At 42.2% G+C, this 22,587-nt stretch overlaps 1 protein-coding gene and 1 long non-coding RNA gene across 18 annotated transcripts in view; one reads left to right on the forward strand and one right to left on the reverse strand.

Annotated features, from left to right (window-relative positions):
• FBRSL1 (fibrosin like 1) overlaps positions 1-22,587 on the reverse strand; it is a 775,633-nt gene that overhangs the window by 46,330 nt on the left and 706,716 nt on the right. The gene's annotated exons all lie outside the window — the stretch shown is intronic.
• LOC128403617 (uncharacterized) lies at positions 175-9,087 on the forward strand. Its single transcript, XR_008327981.1, has 3 exons — positions 175-325; positions 2,055-2,272; positions 8,117-9,087. It is a non-coding gene; the product is annotated as an uncharacterized LOC128403617 (long non-coding RNA).

Below are 22,587 nucleotides of genomic sequence, written 5' to 3' on the forward strand. Positions count from 1 at the left end.
TTTCCACACCTCAAATTCTGTGTTGTTCTTCTTCAACTTAAAAAGTATATATTAGGGGGAAATGCACTAAGAAATGTGTATGATTTATTTATTTATGCTTATAAAAATGTTTATATACTGCTGTATCATAAAAATATATCAGCAGTTTACAACAATATAAAAATTTATGGACCTAAAACATTTTTTTGTGGAAGGGTGTACAGATAAGGAAATTAGAGAACTGAATTTTAGGCTGGAAAAATGAGAATCCACATCTGAAAGATTTGTCCATCCATCTGTCCTTGTGACCATAGGTGCAATATGACAGAATGTTCTTCCCTAAAAGGTGAGATTTCTGTTCAATCACAGCATCCTTCCTCCATACAAAAAACGCTTAGAAAATGAGCAAGTTGTAGAGAAGGCAAGGCAAGAACCAGTCTTCCTACAGCAATTGTTTATCTGGTATGGATCACCATTCAGATATTATGTGAGCTCCTACCTGATGTCTGAACTGGGAAAGCTCAGACACCATTTTCCCACCTCAGCAACGAATAGACCAAAGATATGACGGAAAAAACAGATTTAAATGATTCATTAAAAATTCAGTGGTGCCTATTTGGGTGGTTTGAGAATGATGCTGTACGAGAAGAGTAGCCATGTACAGTAATGTAGCTTTAATAATCTCTAATACTTTGGGGGACCCAGAAACATGCCAACAGCTATAATAGAAGGTCCCTTGAAAGTACCAGTAACACAATCTCTTGGGAAGTGTTTATTCCCACCCCCTTATTTTAACTTTGCCAATCATGCAACCCACACTCACAGATATCAGGCTGCTGTATCTTGGTGGGCACCTATCTGGTGTCTTACTGTTACCACCTGTCATTGGCACTCTCTATTCATAACCAAACAGCTCCAACTTGAGAACTGAAGGTGGAGGTTGAGCATGATTCAACGTGGCTAACGCCACTGCACACAACCACTGCAGCTATCAGTAAAGATTTGCTACAAATGAATCGGCATAAGCATTCCACATGGAAAACCTGATGAGCTATTTTTCACTGATGTGACAAGAGTCCCAGAACAAGTAAAATTACCATAAAGAAGAGAGGCCCTCTGGGCATGTTCCTTCATGATTTGATAAGCACAGGCAATGCTAATGCATAGGAAGCTGACTTATACTGAGTAAAAGAATTGGTCCATCTAACTTAGTATCAGCTGCACCAGCGCTTCTCAAGCTTCCTATTTTCCTTGAAAATGGCTGAGGGCCTCAGCAGACCACTTAGCAAACTCTGCGTCAGATGTTGACCTTTGGCCCCTGATATAAACAACCATGATATTCACCACCCTATACTGGAACATTCCAATGATAGAAATGTGTTTATTTTTACCAAGTTCTAGAGTAGTTAATTTTCATGCCTCATGATAACAGGCTGAGCCAATTTGCCTAAGACTCAACAGTCAGCTCCAATATTTCAACCTTAATTAAAGCTGAACTCACGTCAGCTTAGCTCTTTCCTTCACAGAGTATCTGACATTTACAATGATTTGTGTATCTGCCGAGCCACACTGAAGGCTAGATCGCATTAGCCCTTTCCCACTCCCCCCACAACCAGACACAACATTGTCCCCCTCCCACTTTTTTTAGCATGCTGACTTTGCTTGTTTTCTAACTAGAATCCCAGGATGCAAAACGTTCCTTAACAAAGGGCATAACAGTCTCTCATTATAGAAACATTTGTGTACAACAGCCCACGAGGTATCCATCACACAGTCTTACGTGATCCTGCCTCTTTTTATTGCAGTATCTGAACACTTCCAAACCATTAATGCATTTGTCCTTGTGACACTCCTGTAAGGCATAAAAAGGCTATAATTCTTATTCTACACATGGGAGAACAATGGCATACAAGGCCATCTCATCCGCTGCATGAATGGGGCCTATGTCCTGGGTGCTAGCCTTGAGACGGATGCCCAGCTATCATAATTTATTGGACGTGCTTTGCTGTATTTTCTGAATAAGGCTGAAACTGCAGCAGCACTCCTCCTCCTAAGTACTTTACTCCTTTGATAAGGGCACCAGCATGGAAAATGAAAGATGGAGATGATATGAAGACCAGGAGCCAAGCCGTACACAGCCAAGAGTGGAAGAACCATCGTGAAGAAGATAGCCCTGTAGATCAGGTCCCACTGAGTAACAGGCATGCATCGCATGAAAGACAAAGCCAAAATTGTGGGAGTTGAGCCTGCATCCAGTTCCAATAGGAAACAACAGAGGGAGAAAAAAACACCTGTAAGTTTCTCAGTGGCTTTACACCTGTTCACAATGCCCCCACCAGAACAATAATAAAAGAAAGCAGCAGTTAAGATAAAAGCATGCCAATGCATAAACACAATAATGCATTAAAAGGCAGCATTTAAACCAGTTGCAAGATGTCGTTAAGTGCAACTGAGCAGACAAGATGGTGGGGAAAGGCAACCAATGCCAATACTTAAATTATGCCACTAAAAGCCCAGATAAACAGGGCAGATTTTCCCCTAGTCCAAAAAAGGTAAGACAGAGAAGGCACCAGAGGGTAGGGATGGGATTTTCTAGAAATCTCAGTGTTGGGCTTATGCACACAAATTCTTTTTCCAATTCATGTCTCACTCCCTGATCTGGATGAGAAGAGGGTTGTTTTCTAACCAGCTCCACTAAAAATAGGAACATTATTTGGATATAATTTTTGTATATACATGTAAATAATATACAATAATGTTTATGTATAATACATATGCAATGCTCAGCTGGGTTGTAACTGCTGAATTCCATATATAGTCATTTAAAACAGATTTCTTTTCCATCCCTACCAGGGAATCTAGAGGGAGTTTCATTAAAAGAGTGCCACCACAGAAAATGTAATATAGTGGACCCTCGGGTTATGTTACCTTTGGGTAATGTAACTTTCTGGTTGCAAACGCGTCAAACCTGGAAGTGGGTTTGCTGCGCATGCGCAGAAGCACTCTGCAGCGGCGCATGCATGCGCAGAAGCAGTCCTCCAGTTATGGAATTTTCGGGATACGGCCGGGCCTCTGGAACAGATCCCATTCATAACTGGAGGTTATCTCTGGTTGTCACCTAATTTTCACAGGTGATGGCACCTAGAGATTTCAGCTGCTGGGGAGGCTCATATGGGATGCAGCTTTGTGGTCAAAGCTAAGGCGCTTCAGTCCTGTAAATTGCCTATGTAGCAGAGTGCATGGGAATCATGTGTGCCAGCTCCTCAGAAGAACAGTGGGGTACAATAAAATAAGCAAATATCTACTATCCCTACTGATGCCTGCAGCCAATCTATGGCTTAACCCAAGAGGGTGTGCATAAATATGTGCTGCAATGAGGAATATGCTGCCTCCTTTTGCAATGCCTCTGAACATTGGAAGCTGCCTTCTATCAAGTCAAATTATTGGTTCATTTGGCTCACTGTAGGCCTTACACTTTTGCAAAATGCCCCAAAGTCAAGATCCTTGGCTTGACTTGTCTGAACAGAAATAATGAACAAAAACTATTATCCTAACTTAGAAGTGCACAAAGCGGATTATGCTATTACTTTCAAGGACATTCAGTAACTCTGATTTAAGATTCCACAGATTTGTGAGTGGAGGATGGACGCTAGCTAGCCTGTTATGCTGACTTCTCAGCAGAAAGCAAATTCTTCAAGGGCTTAGCTAAGTCTAAAGGAAAACTGCTGAGTGCAGCTGATGGGAAATCAACTTGGGGTATTTAAAACTGGCTCTAAACTTTAGAGTGAGAGAGAGGGAGAGGGAGAGGGAGAGGGAGAGAAGCACAAGTCTTTCCCTGCCACTGGTACCCCCTCCTGCCACTCTTAAATGACATGCGCCAACATGTCATACACACCAGTAGACTGAGCACAGTGCCCCTCCCAGAAAAGGGCCTGACACAAATTAAACCTGTTCTGTTAGAGGAATTTGCTTGAAAGCTGATTAAGTGTTGCTCAAGTGCAAGAGATTAAAATCCACAAAAGCTGCTCTTTGAGGACTCCTATAAGCAGTTGCTGAGTTATGCAAACAACACTTGGGGCAAAATCACTTCCAGACCTGCAGCCCTTTCTCCCTCTCACTCACTTGGGAGGTGCATGTTCTTTGCAATCTGTTTATAAATGCATTAAAAATCATGATTGGAAAGAATCAAATATTTTCTTCCTTGTTTCTTGATAAAAGGAAAAGCTGTGCCTCTGCATTGCACTACCTTTTACTCTCTGCAATGTGTGTGTGGCCTTCGCCGCTTCCTTAAAACTACTGTAGCTGCAGCACACATCTAAGAATGGACTACACTGGTGTTAGTACTAGATAGCCAAAGAAAAAAGCAGGCTGTGGCATGACCACTGTCATATGTTATATGAAGACACCCTGCCCTATGCCCTGGGTGACTTTGAAATTTATAGCTTCTGACACACTGTGCCTTACTATAAAGAAATACTGGAGCTCATAAGGAAGACCCTAGCAGTTGGTCAAATAATGGGCCCAGGTTTGAAGAAGGTATAGGCAAGGTGCCCTTTGGTGCCTCCCAAAGTTTATCAGAGTAGAGAGGGCAGATGTGGATGAATGGCAGTGGGCACAAGTAGGATGGATGGTGATGAAACAGTGTATCTTCAGCCTGGCACTATGAAGAGAATTAAGTGGTTAATTCCCAATGCTTCTTGGTCTTGGCCCTGATTTGGTGTCTGCCAGGAGTAAAGCTCAGTGGCATGATGGTTAATGAAGACTGTAGCTACATCTGCCTGGCTTGGTGTTTCTTTTCACAGAGATGGGCCACCATGCTACATGCTGGACTGGATCAACTTTAGGGAAGGGCTCATAGCTCAATACTGGAGCTATGCCTCGCATACAGAATGCTTCAGGCATACTTCTCAGCATCTCCTATTTAAAGGGATCTCAAGTAGGACAAATGGGAAAGAGTAAGACCTTGGAGAACTACTGCAAGTCAGAATACCAAATATTGGACTAGATGGATCAATGGTCTGATTCAGTGTTGTTGTAGATGCCAATATTTATTTGCTTTCCCCCTACAGAAGTGACTCAGAGTAAAAACAGTGTAAAAACAGTGTAAAAACAAACACTAAAATCAAGTGTAAGAAGAATAAATTGAGAAGCTAAAATACAGTACAGTGATACCTCAGGTTACATATGCTTCAGGTTACATACGCTTCAGGTTACAGACTCCGCTAACCCAGAAATAGTGCTTCAGGTTAAGAACTTTGCTTCAGGATAAGAACAGAAATCGGGCTCTGGCGGCAGCAGGAGGCCCCATTAGCTAAAGTGGTGCTTCAGATTAAGAACAGTTTCAGGTTAAGAGCAGACCTCCGGAACGAATTAAGTACTTAACCTGAGGTACCACTGTATAAGGCAGCTTCCTATATTCTCTCAGAGTAAGAGATATGCTAGTTATTTAATGACTTGCTGAAACTTTGCATTATTTTCTTTTTAGAATGTATTTACTTTAAGACCACTCTTCCATAACAAAATGCCAAAAGTAGCATATTTTTCATAATGTTTATTGAGGAATTAACCAAACATGGCAGTCACTTTTTATTGCCCGTTATGCTGCTTGATTTTTTAAAAAAACTTTCCTTTAATCATTGGAGATGTTTGAGAAATGTCCAAATAATACGACATCTGGAGTACCATGACCCTTTTGCATTTAGGCAAAATGACAAGTACAACACTAATCTTTCTGGGAAGCAAAAGAGAGCAGCTGCCTTTTGTGGGAGATTTTGGAGGGGGTACCACTTTTTCCTTAACTCCAACCCCCACCTCTATATTGTGTTTTAAAAACAATGTCACTCAAAAGCAGAAAAGGGCAAATGTGTGTGTAATTTTGGCTTTTCCCTTCCAGTGCAAGAAGTCTAAGGCTCACACTGGAAACGCAGAAGTATCTTAATTTTTGAAAATCATTCTTTATCTCACTATTTAGGTATCACATCAGTCATAGACAGAACAATAACTACTATTAATGTGAAGGTTCTAATTTCCCTTGAATGGTTTTGTTATTTCATAGAATCAAAGAGGGTTATCTAGTCAAACCTCCTGCAATGCAGGAATCTCAACTAAAGCATCCATTACAAATGGCCATCCCACCTCTTCTTAAAAACCTCCAAGGAAGGGGAGTCCACAACTTCCCGAGAGAGACTGTTCCACTGTCGAACAGCTCGTAGTATCAGAAAGTTTTTTTTGTATGTTTAGTCAGAATCACCTTGCTTGTAATTTGAAGCCATTGGTTCAAGTCTTGCCCTCCAGAGCAGAAGAAAGCAGGCTTGTTCCCTCTTCCATGTGACAGTCCTTTAGATATTTGAAGATGGCTATCATATCTCCTCTCATTCTCCTCTAATCCAGGCTAAATATGCCCAGCTCTTGCAACCATTCCACATAAAGCTTGGTTTCCAGACCCTTGATCATCTTGGTTGTCCTCCACTGCACAAGTTCCAGTTTGTCAATATTGCTCTTAAATTGTGGTGCACAGAACTGGACAAAGAACTCCAGGTGGAAGCTCTCACCAAGGCAGAATTGAGTAGGACAATTACTTGGCTTGATTGGGACGCTATACTTCTGTTGATGCAGTCTAGAATAGCATCAGTTTTTTGCTGCTGCTGCTGTTGTCTCAGGTTAACCTTGTGGTCTACTAACACCTTCTTTTCACATGTACTACTGGCAAAGCCAGATGTCCCCCATCTTATATTTGTGCTGCTGATTCATCCTGTCTAAGTGTAGAACCTGGCATTTGCCCCTACTGAAATTGATTTTGTTTACGTTTGGGCCCAGTTCTTCAATCTGTTAAAATCATCTTGAAACCTGATTCTATCTTTCTGCTACATTGGCTACCCCTCCCAGCTTAGTGTCATCTACATATTTGACAAGCACCCCTTCAAATCCTTTATCTAAGTCCAAGAATTAGGGGTCAGGTTAATAAAACGATTAAGCAAGTGAGCCAAGCCAAACTAAGCAAGCAAACCTGCTCATCAGACCCTTTTGGATAACCCATGTAAATCTTCCAAATAGTGACTGGAAGACTGATTTTGAACGTGAGAGGCTGGTTCATAGCAGGCATTAGAACCGGTGGTCAAGGGGAAGGGCTGTAAATCAATGGCAGAACATCTGTTCTGGAAGCAGATGGTCCCATGTACAATCCCTGGCATCTTCAGATAGGGCTGGGAGAGACACCTGTCTGCAATCCTGCCAGTCACTGTAAACAATACTGAGTCTGATGGACCTATGATCTGACTCAGTATATGGCAATTTTGCATGCATGAACAGCAGTAAATTTTGCATGCATGAACAGCAGTAAAGGTAAATGCACAATAATCTGCTAATGGCACCTATTTCCCCCAATGAAGGTCAAACTCGCCCCTGCAATTGTGGTTTCATTCTCCAACACTTGCAACACCCCAATTCTAATACACTACCTAAGCCCCTCCTCAGACCGTTGGACATTCCTGAAACCTCTTATTTGTTGGTGTTTGCTGTATTTGTTCATTCTACGACAGACTGCTCATCAAAGTCTGAAGAGAAAGTGCTTGCTTTTTCTGGCTATACTTGAGAAAGACATTCAATATGTTATCAGCAATTTAAAATATACCTCGGAAGCTGCAGTGTGTAAAATTAACTTCTAGAGAGCCTGGGACAGAGGGGAGATGAACCCTGAAGAATGAAAACATTAAGCACTCACACTAAACATTTTTGCAAGCCAGCCCACAAAGACAAAAATATGGACAGTGGTTTACCAGGAACAGGTGCCAGAAAATAGGATTGTTTCTGGAAAATAAGGGTCAGAAAATATGGACAGTTGGATCATAGGAGATGTAGCCAATGCTAGTCCTAATCAGAGTAAACTCACTGAAATTGATGCACACAACTTAGAGTTCTACTCTAAGTAGAACTCAGTTGGATACAGCCCTATGCTTACATGTACTCCACAACCATTTAGGTATCAAACAACATTCAGCATCTTACATCTTGAAAACAAAACAAACATTGAATCACATTTTGGAGCAAAGGGCACTCTGCAACGCCTAGCGTCACCAGATCCAAACTTAGGCCTTTCCTAGCATTTTTTTGGTTTTTTGCTTGCTCTCTTTTTCAACAGGAAGCTCCTTCCGCAAGGACTTGGATCCAGCCTCTCTCACTTCAGTTCGTTGGTACGGAGCTGTCTGTCAAGTCAAATCGTCTTGCAACAATCTAAAACACCCTCAGAACAGCTGCCACTGTCAATTATTCTCTCCGACAGCCTTGACTATCAGGAAAAGAACTGGAGCGAGCACTTGCCAGTTTTAATAAACTGTGTTGCCCAAGTCATTTAACCTGCTAGATTGCTGTACGCTGGGGCTGTAACAAGCCTTCAAGCTTCTTGAGGAAAGGAACCGTGGCAAAGGGCTGGCAGCTTGGTCCTTGGAATCTGCTTCCAAGTGCACCCATTTTCTTTCTCTTCGGAGGCACCCAGGTTTTGAAAAAACATAATTTCAAGACTTCTGCACAGTGTTTTGTGATGCGAAAGTGGCTACCGTTTATCTCTATTACATCTGCACCTTCCCCTTCCTCCCAGTAGCTCAGAGCAGTATTTTAGCCTGAAAACCACTCTCTGAGGTGGGTTAGAATGAGCGAGTGTGATTTGCCCAAGGCCACCCAGGGAGCTTAATAGCCGAGTACAATTTAAAGTTGAGTTTTTCAATACTCTAGCCAGTACCCCATACTGGTTTTCAAAACAGCTTTCAAAATCACCTAAGTGAATTAGGACCCTGAGTCTGCATGCTTCAAAAGACTGTATTTTAGAATTACCCCACTCACTTAAATGACACTATGTAGGAGCATGTGGTTTTTGGAGAAACACACCAGATTTTAAATTAAGGCCACAATCTTTACTTTAATAATTGCTAAATCAATTAAAACCCTTTTAAGGTTTAGGTGTATTAGATAAACTAAACCAATTTTTAAGTTTACTAAAAGGATACCTGATTCAGACAATTCCTCCTCCTTAAAAAAACAAAAACTTAATTATTATTTTCTTAATTTTTTAACATGAAATCTGCAGGTGGCAGGAACATCTTCTAACATGGCATCATATACATGCACCATCTAGAAACAAATAGTGCTTTTTATTCAAAACTATTGGCTTAGTCACAAAAATTATGATTAAATGAATTTATTTAATTAACTGGATGAAAGCCTCATGTTAAATGAGAGCTTCCCTTGTGGACAATCTACTCAAAGAGAAAAAGAATGCTTCACAATTTATTTCTGGGCCCAATTCAAGATGTTCAAGGTGTTCACATTAATGCTATTGAGTTATATCCAGTCCTGCTCCAAGTTGTTGGCATCCATCAGTCTAGAAAGACAATGGAGTGCAGCCCTGGGGGCAAAGTCAAACTGCTGGAGAATCACAGCACCTGCTGTGGCTGCAGAGACCGGTAACTCATAACTGCTGCCTCCTATGTTGCTTTTGCTGTGTTAGCAGCACTGAAGTGACCTATCTGGGGCAAAAGGCAGTGTGTATGGACTGGGCTACCCAAACATGACGGTCACACTGCTTGCGGTTGAAAGGAAGCAGAGCAATACATTTGGCATCAGCTTGGCTGCCAACGGAATTGGACGTTAACATCAGCAGAGGGAATTACGCCACCTTATGATGTGTGGGGAACGGTGGCCCAGGAGAGGGTTTTCTCTGTGGCAACTCCTAAATTCTGAAACTCCTTTGTCACAGAGGTGTACCTACCACAAGGGTCAGCAACCTTTTTCAGCCGTGGGCCGGTCCACCATCCCTCAGACCATGTGGTGGGCTGGACTATATTTTTTTTCGGGGGGGGGGGGGGATGAACAAATTCCTATGCCCCACAAATAACCCAGAGATGCATTTGAAAGCACACATTCTACTCATGTAAAAACACACTGATTCCCGGACTGTCCATGGGCCAGATTGAGAAGGCGATTGGGCCGTATCCAGCCCCCGGGCCTTAGGTTGCCTACCCCTGACCTTTGCCCTACAGTTTACACCGTATGCTGAAGATGCAAGTGGCCTTAGACAATCAACTTATTTTGTTTTGCAGGACTCAACTCTTGTACTGAATTTTCGCATTTTGGAACAGTTTTACTTGTTTTATCATGGTCATAGATTTATTCATTTGCTTCATAGCTGTATATTATATTGTCATCACCTGCCCTGGGACCTTATGGTGAAGGGCAGACAAATAATTGCCAATAAATATACAAACAAATAGCCCACCATTAAACCATTTCCTCAAATTCCTACTGCCTGCCCCCTTGAAACTTTGTTTTATTCAATGGGTTTTACATGTGGTGCTTGGGAGTCGCAGCCTGAGCCATCTGCATTAGCAGCCTTGAGCAGACTAAAGTATCTTAAACCCCACTGGGATTATGTGTCACAACGATCAAATATGTATCACTTCTTTATAAGCTTTACCTTTGAAACAACGAACAATTAAATATGTTTGCAACCTAAATGGACAGCAACTCCATCACCAAGCAGCTTTGAGGCAAGTCACTATAGAAAACTGAAGCATTTCAGAGTTCTTTATTCCTAAAAAAAGAAGAAGCTTGATTGGATTGGGAAAATGTCCAGCACAAAGAGTGCGAATTTCTTTGCAGAAAAGGACCCCGACAGTGTTAAAACCGATTCCACGGGATGGTGATTTGTTGCTTTTGTGGTTCTTTAATAAGATGGTTTGATTCCTGGATTCTGACATGCTATATCTAGGAGTGTTAGCTGTAAGCATGCATGACGACATGCCAAAGCTACAAAAAGATGAATGGAAATGGGCCCTGAACTGAAGGTTTGGGGCCAAGAAATAAAGGTAAGGATTGCCGTTCAAATCCCCAGAAAAGTAAGTCATGGTACATTTGCATAGCAAGGCGGCTGTTGGCAGTGGTCCAAGGCAAAACCGAAACAGGATTTTCAACCAAGGCACCTACTGTGGATGCTGGTTCTGTAATGAGATTGGAAGTTTCATGCAGGCTTTTAATCTTGGGCTCTAACATTGGATCAAACACAGCAGAGTTAAATCCCTTCAGTCCTGCTCTTAAGCCTGACCAATGACGTAAGAGGCAATCTATAGCCTTGACCACAAAAAGATACAAAAGCTTTTTTGTATTTACTAAGGAGGGCCTTATGCAGTGCAGGCAAAACAATACATGGAGGAGGAGGAGGAGGTTCTTAGACCCTCTTAGAGTAACTGAAGCATTTTTAAAATCCAACCTTATTCAAGTATTCAGGCCAATGTCTGGACCTTTTAAAAAGACACAGCGCTCCTATATATCAAATGATGTCGTGCTTTTAATTAGTCAAGTAAGTGCAAATAACAAACTGTCAGTTGCCACATTATAGCAGGAAAATATGCTACTTTCTGCTGTTTGAAATCCATATTGATTCCTGCCCTACTGCTGTGAGTTATTAATCACTCCAATTAAATCCCAAACACAACTCTTTGCTCTAAAATTGAACCCACAGCACTTGATCAATAGCACAAACCTCCAAGAGCAATTACTGCTCATCGTAATAGAACAGACTGTTCTTTGGGAAACCTGAAGGCAGCCATTCTTCAGCTGAAACTCGAGCCACTTTTTACGCACATAGCAAACAAACTAGGCCATCTGTTCTCTTAAGCAGATGTAGATGCATGCACACACAACCACCCAGGGAGGGAGGGATATATCCTTTACTAAACTGAGACGTGTGCGTGCAGGGGCAATGCTCCCTTGGAAATGAGCCACTGAGTGACCTCAATTCTTAACCCCGAACTTTCCCCTGGCAGAACCCATTGCAGAGTTGGGATATGGAAGGACAGGGCCGTTTTGAGGGGCCCTTTGACAAAGCATCCACAGTGGGTGAGCTGACCTTGTAACACAACAGAGGAGTATGCACACAAACACACACACACTTTTTAACAGTAAGGGACCCCTGACCATTAGGTCCAGTCGTGGCTGACTCTGGAGTTGCGGCACTCATCTCGCTTTATTGGCCGAGGAAGCCGGCGTACAGCTTCCGGGTCATGTGGCCAGCATGACTAAGCCGCTTCTGGAGAACCAGAGCAGCGCACGGAAACACTGTTTACCTTCCCGCCGGAGCGGTACCTATTTATCTACCTGCACTTTGTCGTGCTTTCGAACTGCTAGGTTGGCAGGACCTGGGACCGAGCAACGGGAGCTCACCCCGTCGTGGGGATTCGAACCACCGACCTTCTGATTGGCAAGTCCTAGGCTCTGTTGTTTAACCCACAGTGCCACCTGCATCCCATCTTTTTAACAGTAAGGAGGGGCAAATATTCTGTGAGTAGCAGTCTCCCAGCATCTGCCATTCTGTTTTTCCCATGATGCCGTAGCTGCACTGCTCAAGGGGATTGTGGGAAATGGCAGTGCTCTCAGAATTGTTTTGCAGAAAGAGGGTTCCAAGTGAGACATGAGAGACACAGTTGAACGGGGAAGAAGTGGTGGCCCATAATGTAACTAGAGCCAAAAGAAGAGAAAGAAAAGGCTGTTTCAGAATGTCACTTAAAAACTACATCAGTGTAAAGGAAGAGTTTTTGAGAGGGTCAGAGGCATGGCAGTGGTTAGCTTGCTCAATTGGCATGCTGTTCATTCTCTCTCTCTCTCTCCACTGCCCCCACCACCACAAATTTAGCAGATGGTAGTTCTTCAAGGTCAGACCAGTATATTACAGAATTCATATTGGTTCAAGGATGTGCATGAGTCTATGATTCACCCCCCCCCCGCCACAAAGGTAATATAAGGAGAAATACAAGTAACTCTTACATCTGAAAAAGTAATGTGTGAACTTGTCCTTGTTTGGAACGTGAATGAATAAAAAAATAAACACTTTTCAAAATAAACAGGCATCTGTCAAAGCTCAGCTAATTTCTTGCATGTGGGAGGAGGAAAACCCCCACACAACCACCATCCGTCTCCCAAGGTCAATCAGGAGACACAACTGTACATTTATCACAATTTGTTATTCCGGCAAAGCTCCGATAAGACTGAGCTACTGATGTTAACACCTGGTTTAATTTCGAGAGGTTAAATGCTAAATCCTTTTCTTATTGCTACACTGAACGGATCTGCCAGGCTGCCTTAAAACCCAGTGTGGACTAAAGCAGCAATTCTGTTCCAACTGATGATGTCTACTCAACCCTTCCTCCCCCTTTAACGGCATAAGGAACACAGGAGGTTCAGCACTCCAGAGAACAGCAGCATTCCCATTACCAGAAGACATCCTCATTGGAATTTTTGTATTTGTCATCTTGAGGAGCATACACTGCCTAAACAAATCTCAATGCGTCCCCAGCAAGCCCCCACCTGCCTGCTTTCATACTGATAACCAGCTTCCTCCTCTTTGGTCTCGCTGTCACTCTTGTAGGGTGGAGGATGGGGACATAACAAAAAGAATGACAGGCTCTGCCTGTCATTGGCTATGGCTTAAATTACTGTTTGGGCTCCCTGTCTTCTGCCCCACCAATCCCAATGAGCACTAGCTACCTCTGGAAGCTTATGGACATACCTTTAAAATAAGACACTACATCCTTTGGGTTGAGTTCATCTCCTCATGCCCTCCCCACTTTCTAATGTTTTTGACAAATGCACTTATCTATTTAGCCACATATTGTTTTCTTTGATGGGCAACAGTTCTCCAGGGGCTCAGGTTGAGTGTGTTCCTCATCACATGCTATTTGTAATTGGAGATGCCAGGGATTTAACTTGGGGCCTCCTGCATGCACAGCATAATAGTGGATGATCCTTCCACTATTCTGGTGAGTATACTGTACGTATGTGCCTTTGGCTGCGCCCAAAATCCACCCCAGGTAATCTAGCAAGCCCTATTCACGCAGCCTGACTCTTCAGTGCATCTGAGTAAACATCTGGCAGTGAGACCTAATCTCTGCTAGGCAAATCAGATTTTATGGCCTTCCTTTGACTACATCAGGGGTGCTTACACCACAGAGGCCTGGAAAGCGACTGGCAAAAGGTGTAAAGTCCTCCCCATGTGCTTTGACTCTTGCTCATGTATAGGCAGCCCAAGGACTGCACAATGCTTTAGTAACATGCAACCCACATGCTGATAGTAATATATGACATTTGCACATGTGGGTGTTTTTGTGGGTTTTGTTTTGCTCTCTATCATCTGCTTAAATGTTGGGGCCAACTGGAGTTCCTTGATAAATGCACACGCATTATTATCACGCATTAAGACATATGCACAGGTTGCATGATATTTACTATATTGAAATGCCTTCCATGTAGGAATTTCAATAGCAAGTGAAGCTGCCCTAAGATGCAAGCTGCTGCCACGCTGCTTAACCTCCAGGAATCTTCATGATGGTCACATTGCTGCAGGCTTTCCTTCCTGCCAGCTTCTGATTGGTTCATCCTTTTCAGCAAACTCTGTGTTCCATCTATCATCCTTCATTAGGAAAGCTATTGGCAGCCAATTAAGTAGCGATGGACGTAAGCCATGAAGCTAATCAAGATGAGTTCAGGCCGCAGGCGGCTGGCTCACCGCAATGAGGAGTGTCACATTGATTTTTCTTACCCTTTGTGGGTTCTCCTTGGGTCTGTCAAGACAGATTTGGAAAGAACTAGAGTGGAGTTGCTGAATTCTAACAAATTTCATTGATGACAAAATCAGACCACAGGAAGGTAATAGGATAAAGAGCTTGGTTTGTCTACCACAATACGCAGGAGGTCTGAATTTTCAGAGAAGGAATAAAGGAGGGTGAAGAGAGGTTTTAGAGACAGAAAAAAATTAGAATGACATTTTAATTAATTTTGCATTATCTCTGTCGTGCCTTTCTGCTACCTGTATGAAGCTCAGTCCTGGTTTCTGTACTATCCTAACCCACCATTTTGAAGTTTCTGTGTTGTATCATTCCAGGTGAACTAGAAGTTAATAAAACCCAATAATAAGGAATGTATGAAGCATGCGTTACAAATCCTATGAGAGCATACGGTTGTATCCAATACTAGTCCTACTCAGAGTAGACTCATTTAAATTAATAAACATATGACTAACTTGGGTCCACTAATTTTAGTGAGACTACTCTGAATAAAAATTGGTTGGATACAACCCACAGTGTGTAAATTGGCAATGTGTGAAACTGGTAGTGTTTGTTTTATAGTTGTTGTTCCATAATTTTATCTTCTGGGTTTATTTATTTTCCTCTAGGAGGAAGGAGATTAAATGACAAGATTCATGAAATTCCATGTTCATGCTGCTATGTTTTTGAGGACATGAAGCTTATATTCCAACAGTTTAGTTTTAAAGGATTTTAGTTACAAATTGTGTAACAGAACTGGATTTCCTGTTCCCACCACACACAAAAAAAACTTAGCCAAATTTTGAATGACATGAATGACAATATGATATATTTATGGCCAGAACCAGAGGATTATATATCCCACCTTTCTTATTAGAGGTATTAAAAGGCACAGGATGCTTAATTTTTATCTGGTTACTAACAAGAGTTGGTCAGATAAACATCTAATAATAACCTCCCGTGACAGCATTTCTCTCAAGCCTCTAACAGCACAACACTTATCTCTTAATTGATTGACTGCAACATGACTACATGGTTATTAGTCTGCTTCCTAACATAGCATTCAAAGCTCTTTCTTTCCTTTCTGTTCCACCCAGTTCCCTAGTACAGGGGCGTGAGAGATCTCCCCAAAGTTCAAAATGTTGCCAGAACAGTGCAACTCGTGTAAAACACTTCAAATTAACATATCTTCATCCCAAACTAAAAAGTCTGGAATAACTACCATATCTAGATTCTGCATTCACAATCAATCATGACCAGCATTGCCATCACAACCTGGAGGGTGAACAATGCCAATCTTTGCTAAGTGGTGTGCAGGTGGGAAGGTGGCTGTCTCAAGTGGTGATGTGAATCATACCACTCATCCATATCCAATTAGAAATATGGGGAAATGAAACTTCCGGTGTCCTGAGCGGCTGCCTATCCACAGCTTTCCATGCTGCTTGCTTCATCCTCCTGATATACCCTGCTGTGAGCTCTAAAGACAGAGGATTACCATACCTTTAAAGTGGTAAACAGCTGGTCTCTATTTCTGTTTCCCTGGCGAGAGAATAATCACTTTATCATGCCACCCAAAGTTGATAAAAAAAATGCTACTGAGGAATATCCAGTTACCTGCCTCCCTGCCCTCAACCTCCAAGGGAGAATCAGATGAAAGCATTATCCAACTCCTTTAAAAGATAGTTGCTGATTTAACAAACATCCAATCCTCACCATTTCTAGTTCTATTGATACCATCGCCATATCTGATCACGTATCTCCAATTGGATAACTTTCCCAGAATTGAAGACAGATGGAAACCGAAGATGCACTGTACCTCCTCAGTGAACTGGTGTTTGTAAAGAAAATGGAGAAGGGATGGGGGGCGGGGGCAGCGAGGGGTTCTTTAAATGAAGGCTCACTATTCTCCAAGACCACAACATGAGAAGTGTGTAAAGCAGGCATGGCCAAACTTGGCCCTCCAGCTGTTTTGAGACTACAACTCCCATCATCCCAAGCTAACAGTACTAGTGGTCAGGGATGATGGGAATTGTAGTTCCAAAACAGCTGGAGGGCCAAGTTTGGCTATGCCTGGTGTAAAGCATATATGTATTATATATATATGAGGCTCTATTATAGCATATGCAACCACATAAAAATAAATAGCAAAACAAACAATGACAAGAATGGGGAAAAACAGGTAATAATTCTGTTGACACACTATGCCTCACATCAAACTGCTGACCTACACAAGCCAAATATGATTTAAACAGACACTATGCTGTTCCCCTGTGGAATTCATGCTGGCATGTATAAAACAACAATACTGTTAAAGGGGTGAGTGTGCCAGGAAGTTCCTGGCACATTGTCTGGAACCTCTGAAGAGATGACATTTTACTCCAGCCAGTAAGGATGCACAGAACAAAATTCATGTCACTCCGCCAGACATAAATACACAATTCCTACAGTTTTATTCAAAATAACATCCCAAAGAGATTAACCCAAGTGACACAGATACTGCAAACTTCCTGGATGGCATCGCACCAACTCATATTTCAGAAATACAAAGGGATTTCCCCACCCCCTACAGTTGGAAGAAATTCAGATGATAATTATATATTTGTCCAGTTCCAAATCACCAAAGCCTGATGGATTTCTAGTAGAATGGTATATGCAGTATTCTGAGATTCTAGCGCCCAGACTTTGGGAGATACATACAGAGGCACTGGAATCATCACTCACTCTCAAATAGAAGCAAAGGTATCTATTCTCCTTAAACCCCATAAAGATCCTCTGCTCCACCTGCAGGCCAATATGTCTTGTAAATGTTGAAGCTAAGGCATTAACATCAGTCTTTGCAAACAGATTGCAGAGAGTAATCTCTTTCCTAATCCACCAGGACCAGGTAGGATTCATCATGAAACAACAAGCAGCAGATAATATTGTTACTTGCCACCACCAATCTCAGAGCGGTGGGGCCTAGGCACTTACCCAGGGTTCGTGTTTCCTTTGGAAATGAGATACATCAGAGACTGTGGTGCCTTTATGATATATGGTTAACTTACACATACCATAGAATCATAGAATTGTAGAGTTGGAAGGGACCCCAATGGGTCATCTAGTCCAACCCCCTGCAATACAGGAAACTCAGCTAAAGCATCCAATGACAGATGGCCATCCAACCTCTGCTTAAAAACCTACAAGGAAGGTCCACAACCTCCCAAGGGAGACTGTTCCACTGTTGAACAGCTCTTACTGTCAGAAAGTTTTTCCAGATGTTTAGTTGGAATCTCCTTTCTTGTAACTTGAAGCCATTGGTTCGAGTCCTACCATCCGGAGCAGGATAAAACAAGCTTGTTCCCTCTTCCGTGTGAGAGCCCTTGAGATATTTGAAGATGGCTATCATAACTCATCTCAGTCTCCTCTTTTCCAGGCTAAACATACCCAGCTCCTTCAACTGTTCCTCAAAAGGTTTGGGTTCTAGACCCTTGATCATCTTAGTTGCCCTCTTCTGACAGACATAAGTCTAAGGTATAGTCGTAACAACAACAACAACAACAACAACAACAACAACAACAACAACAACAACAACAACAACTTATCTATCAGTCAATGGACTAGACCTACACTGCTGGTCTTATGCCATAGGACTCTGCTTTCTCAACTGCTATTCTCTGATTTCCAGAGGGATGGGCCTTGGCTCAGTGGTAGAACACATGCTCTGTATGTGGAGAGTGCCAAGTGAAATCCCCAGCACCCCCAATTAAAAGGATCAAGTAAGCTGGAGGTGGGAAACCTCTGGCTGCTACTCTGGACAGCTGCTTCCAGGCAGCTCTTCATATGCATTTAGACTTCTTACTGGTTTTAGTAGCTCTGCAAAATGATGAGCAAGAATGTCCTGGGGCAAGGTGAGAAGTAAAAAGCTTCTGCCAACTATGTTAGAAAGAAGAGAGCTTAGAGTGATTTGCATCCAGTTTCTATAACCTGATATACTGACCAGTAAGTGCTTGGGAACAGCTATGTTGGGGCAAGGTCAGAAACCACAAGGCTCTAATGATAGCGCAATGATACTGCAGGCAGGTATGCCAAGGATTTTGTTGGAGAGAAACCTGTTCTGCCAGGAAGCAGTGATGGGGAAAAAATTACTGGAGAAAGGCAAGATAGTTTAATGGACCTTGAATTTAAAATATTGCCATTACTGAAGCTTTCACTGATGCAGTGGGAATTGTATAAATAAATAATACAGGGTCGCACCCTTTACAATCTCTTGCCACCTTAGACAAATTGAGTTTCATCGTAGGTTGGATGTTTATTTGAATTTTTGAAAATGAATAACCACCTCTGGTCTCATTATGGATCTCAACATTTCTTTGAGAAAATTGGAAAGGCATGTTTACTCAGCTGCGTAACATCATATAGAGCTGAAAGCTGCCTCTGTGTAATCATACTCTCCTTCCCTTCACCATGCTATTCCCTCAAATTCTCCAGAGTTTTGATGGTTAATACTTAAAAAAAAAGAAAAAGGCACCCAGACTGGGCCTTTATTAAACAACTTGCAGAAGTGTTTTCTTTCTTTCTTTCTTTCTTTCTTTCTTTCTTTCTTTCTTTCTTTCTGTAGTGCTAGTTTCTTCAATTTCTATCCTGACTCTTGGGTACATATGAACTCCCTTACTCTGGTCAGGGCCAGTCCAAGAAATGCTGTTGCCTGAAGCAAGATGACACTCCATGTACACAAGCCAACTGGGCTGGAGGATGAATCTTACCTCCACATTTAAGATGAGATAAACCACTTGAGGCCAGTGGCTAGTTAAGGCAGTTCAGGATAGCCACAGAGCACATGCAGCTTTGTCTTCCATAGAGGATAGTGGCCAGGGGGCTCAGAAAGGACTGCTATTGCTCTCCCTCAGCACCTGCTACTTGAGACAACCACTTCACCCTATCTAATAGTAGGGCTGGCCCTTGGTCCATCTTACTCTGACTGGTAGCAGCTGTCCAAAAGCTCTGTCCAACCCAGCCCTGAAACCTATGAGTTATCTATGAGTTTCAATTGTGGCATCTCACATGTGGAATGCCCTCTCTAGGAAGGCTTGCCTGATGTCAAATCTGAGGTCCTTTTAATGCCAGGTGAATACATTTTTCCTTGGTCCAGATAGAGATGGAAATTTTCTGAAAGTTTTGAAGTCATGGAGAAAAATTACCACCCCTGGGGAAAATGGGAATTTTGGAGAAAAGAATGAAAAAAATGCAATACTATATATCTTTCAATATGTAGAGAGTAACTTTGTTACTTTAGGAACATAAAATACATTATGCGTGGCTTTGTTTATATATCATGCCTGGTATATTAAAAGTAGTTTATTCAGACCATGACTACAAACTAACTTTATTCTTTAAAGTTTTTGTTACAAATGGAACTGCAAGGTGCCATATAGAGCCAGCAACTCTGCCAGTTTATGAGCTAATAATTATTTATTCTGAAAATTATGCCTCCTCTAGTCCTCCGCAGTGTTAAGCAGACATAAAGCACTCATTTCCTTAAAAAAACAGCTGGGGAAAAAGGGGGAGGGAAACAAAACTCAATGTACACTCTCATGAATTTTAATCATTCTCTTTTTCTAAACTATCATTATCACACTGGTCATATTTATCATGGACTATCATGGACTTCTAAAAACAGGAGGTTTGCCTAGATTGAAACAAGCTTTTAAACTTTCACATGTCAGTTTATTTCTTGATTTGGTGTATATCAAAACATAGACCTTTCTCCTCCCCCCTCCCTCCCCACATGCTGCCGAAGATGGAAGAATCTGAAATAAGCAGCAAGAGGTGCCAGAGGCAGTGTTGTTAAAAGGCCTGGCCACCATGTTGCATTCTTTGGCCAAATACCTGAAGATGTTCTGTATTCTGCAATGTTAAAAAAGTACCTTTCCAGCATCAAGCCCTAACTATGCTGCTTGTTTTGTAATCCAATAAAATGCTGGCACAGTGCTATCATCACTTACATTTCTGCCTCTGGATCTTGGGTCCAACAGATGTGCAGCACCATGAATAGGATGGCAGCAAAATTATGTTGCCCTGTGCTTTCAGAGGCCTAGTGAGGAGTACAGAAATATCCGAAAACTATACCAATAAGAGGAAGGCACTGCTTTAGATGCTCTAGCTCAGAGGTGGGGACTACAAATCCCATCAGCTTTGATAAATAGCTATGCTTGCTGGGTTTGATGGGGGATGTAGTTCATCAACAACTGGCCGACCAAAGGTGCCCCAGCTGCAATCTGCAGAAACACATGTATACCAGGCTATTACTGTACACACATGCAACTCAGGACCTCTCAAAATCTGGGTGTAAAGGTTCAAAGAACCATTCATGTCTTCCCTATTAACTGTTTGTGCTCTGTAGAGAGTCCTAATATGTTTGAGAATCCTGCAGATTGGACAAGGCCATCCACTAGCCTCTTAAAAACAGCAGTGTTTAAAACACTCAGAGGGAAAGCTGGAACTTAACTACACACATAACAAGGCACCAAATTGTATGTGCCCCTTGCAGTCAGTTCCCATGGCAACCAAATATTCGATCCAAAAGGATGCACCAGAAAGATCATGACAAATGTTCCTTGCTGTGATGCCTCAATTCAACTTAGCAAGTTCAGGATATACTTGCAGCTATCAACAAACGGAGGAAACTGGGAAACATTTGTTTAAAAATGGCATAATGAGGATACAGGATGTCTTTGGCAACTCACTACTGAGAAACGCATTCTCCCTGTAAATGCATTTCCCAGGAAGATGGAGATGCTAGTGTAATGCAAACTCTCAAACACCTGAGCAGAAACGCCACCTGACATTTCAGAATCAATTGTGCTGCTGAATGTTTGAATGCGTGTGTGCGAGCTCACACACACACACACACACACACACACACACACACACACACACTAGCATGTCAGTGAGGAAAAGGCTAGCCTAGAACCTTCTCCTTGACATGATTATTCCGTAGGGTACATAGGAAATTTAGAAAACCTATGGCCCTTCAGATTGGCACCCACTTCTTATCATCCCTCACCATTGGCTGGGGCTGCTGTAACTTAGGGTCCCAGAACACACAGAGGGCTAAAGATTCACCACACATGCCTTCTGCATGAACTGCAAGCAAGAAAACTCGAAATAGCTCTTTGTGAGGGTGAGAAAGAGAGTTAGATGCATTCATGGAGGATAAAGCAATAAATGGCTGCTACTGTATGGAATCTCTAAGTTCAGAGGTAGGGTGTCCTGAACACTAGATGTCCGGAAACAGCGGCAGGAGGGGGGCTACTACTTTCAAGGGTTGCTCATGGGCTTCCCAGAGGCATCAGACTGGCTACTGTGTGCAGGAGGATGCTGGAAGAAATGGTCCTTTTCTTATTGTTGACTCTGGGTGCCCAGTCTTCTACAGCTGAGTGCCTGTCGTATGTTTGGCTTATCTTTATCTTATTTTCTGACACAGCCCACTAGATTGCTCCTGGGCTGGATCACAGCTTCCCACAAACTACTCCCCCAAATCCGCAAGTAGCAGTTCCAGCAGCAACAACAAACAATCTCTTTCACATCCCAAATGACAGGGTCTGAAGTATAAGTAGGTGGGCACTCTGGCCATGCTGACTGCGTTCCCAACTGGTAAACCAAGAAAAATAACAGTACATTAGCGTGCAAGGTAAATAAAAGGTTTCTGGCTAAAGTATAATCACAGAATGCACTTCCAAGTAAATTGATGCCTATTTATTTATTTTGGATGAAAGGAACATGCTGGAAAACCAGTTGTTTTGGGCTCCCAGAGTGGTCTCAGGATGATAATTTCAGTGCAATATGAATGGTACACTCTTAAGTACAAGTTGTAAGTAAGATCAGCTGTTTGCCGCATGAGCTAACAAATTATATTTTGGTTGAAACATTTGAAAATACCAGAGTTTTTAAAATTCAGTTCTGAGAAAACAGGATGACAAGCTTGGATGGTAAGATAACTAACAGTATGCTGAACTCAGAAGCTGTGAGTAAATGGACTCATTAT

This window comes from Podarcis raffonei, chromosome 16, assembly GCF_027172205.1.
Source record: "Podarcis raffonei isolate rPodRaf1 chromosome 16, rPodRaf1.pri, whole genome shotgun sequence".
Lineage (NCBI taxonomy): Eukaryota > Metazoa > Chordata > Lepidosauria > Squamata > Lacertidae > Podarcis > Podarcis raffonei.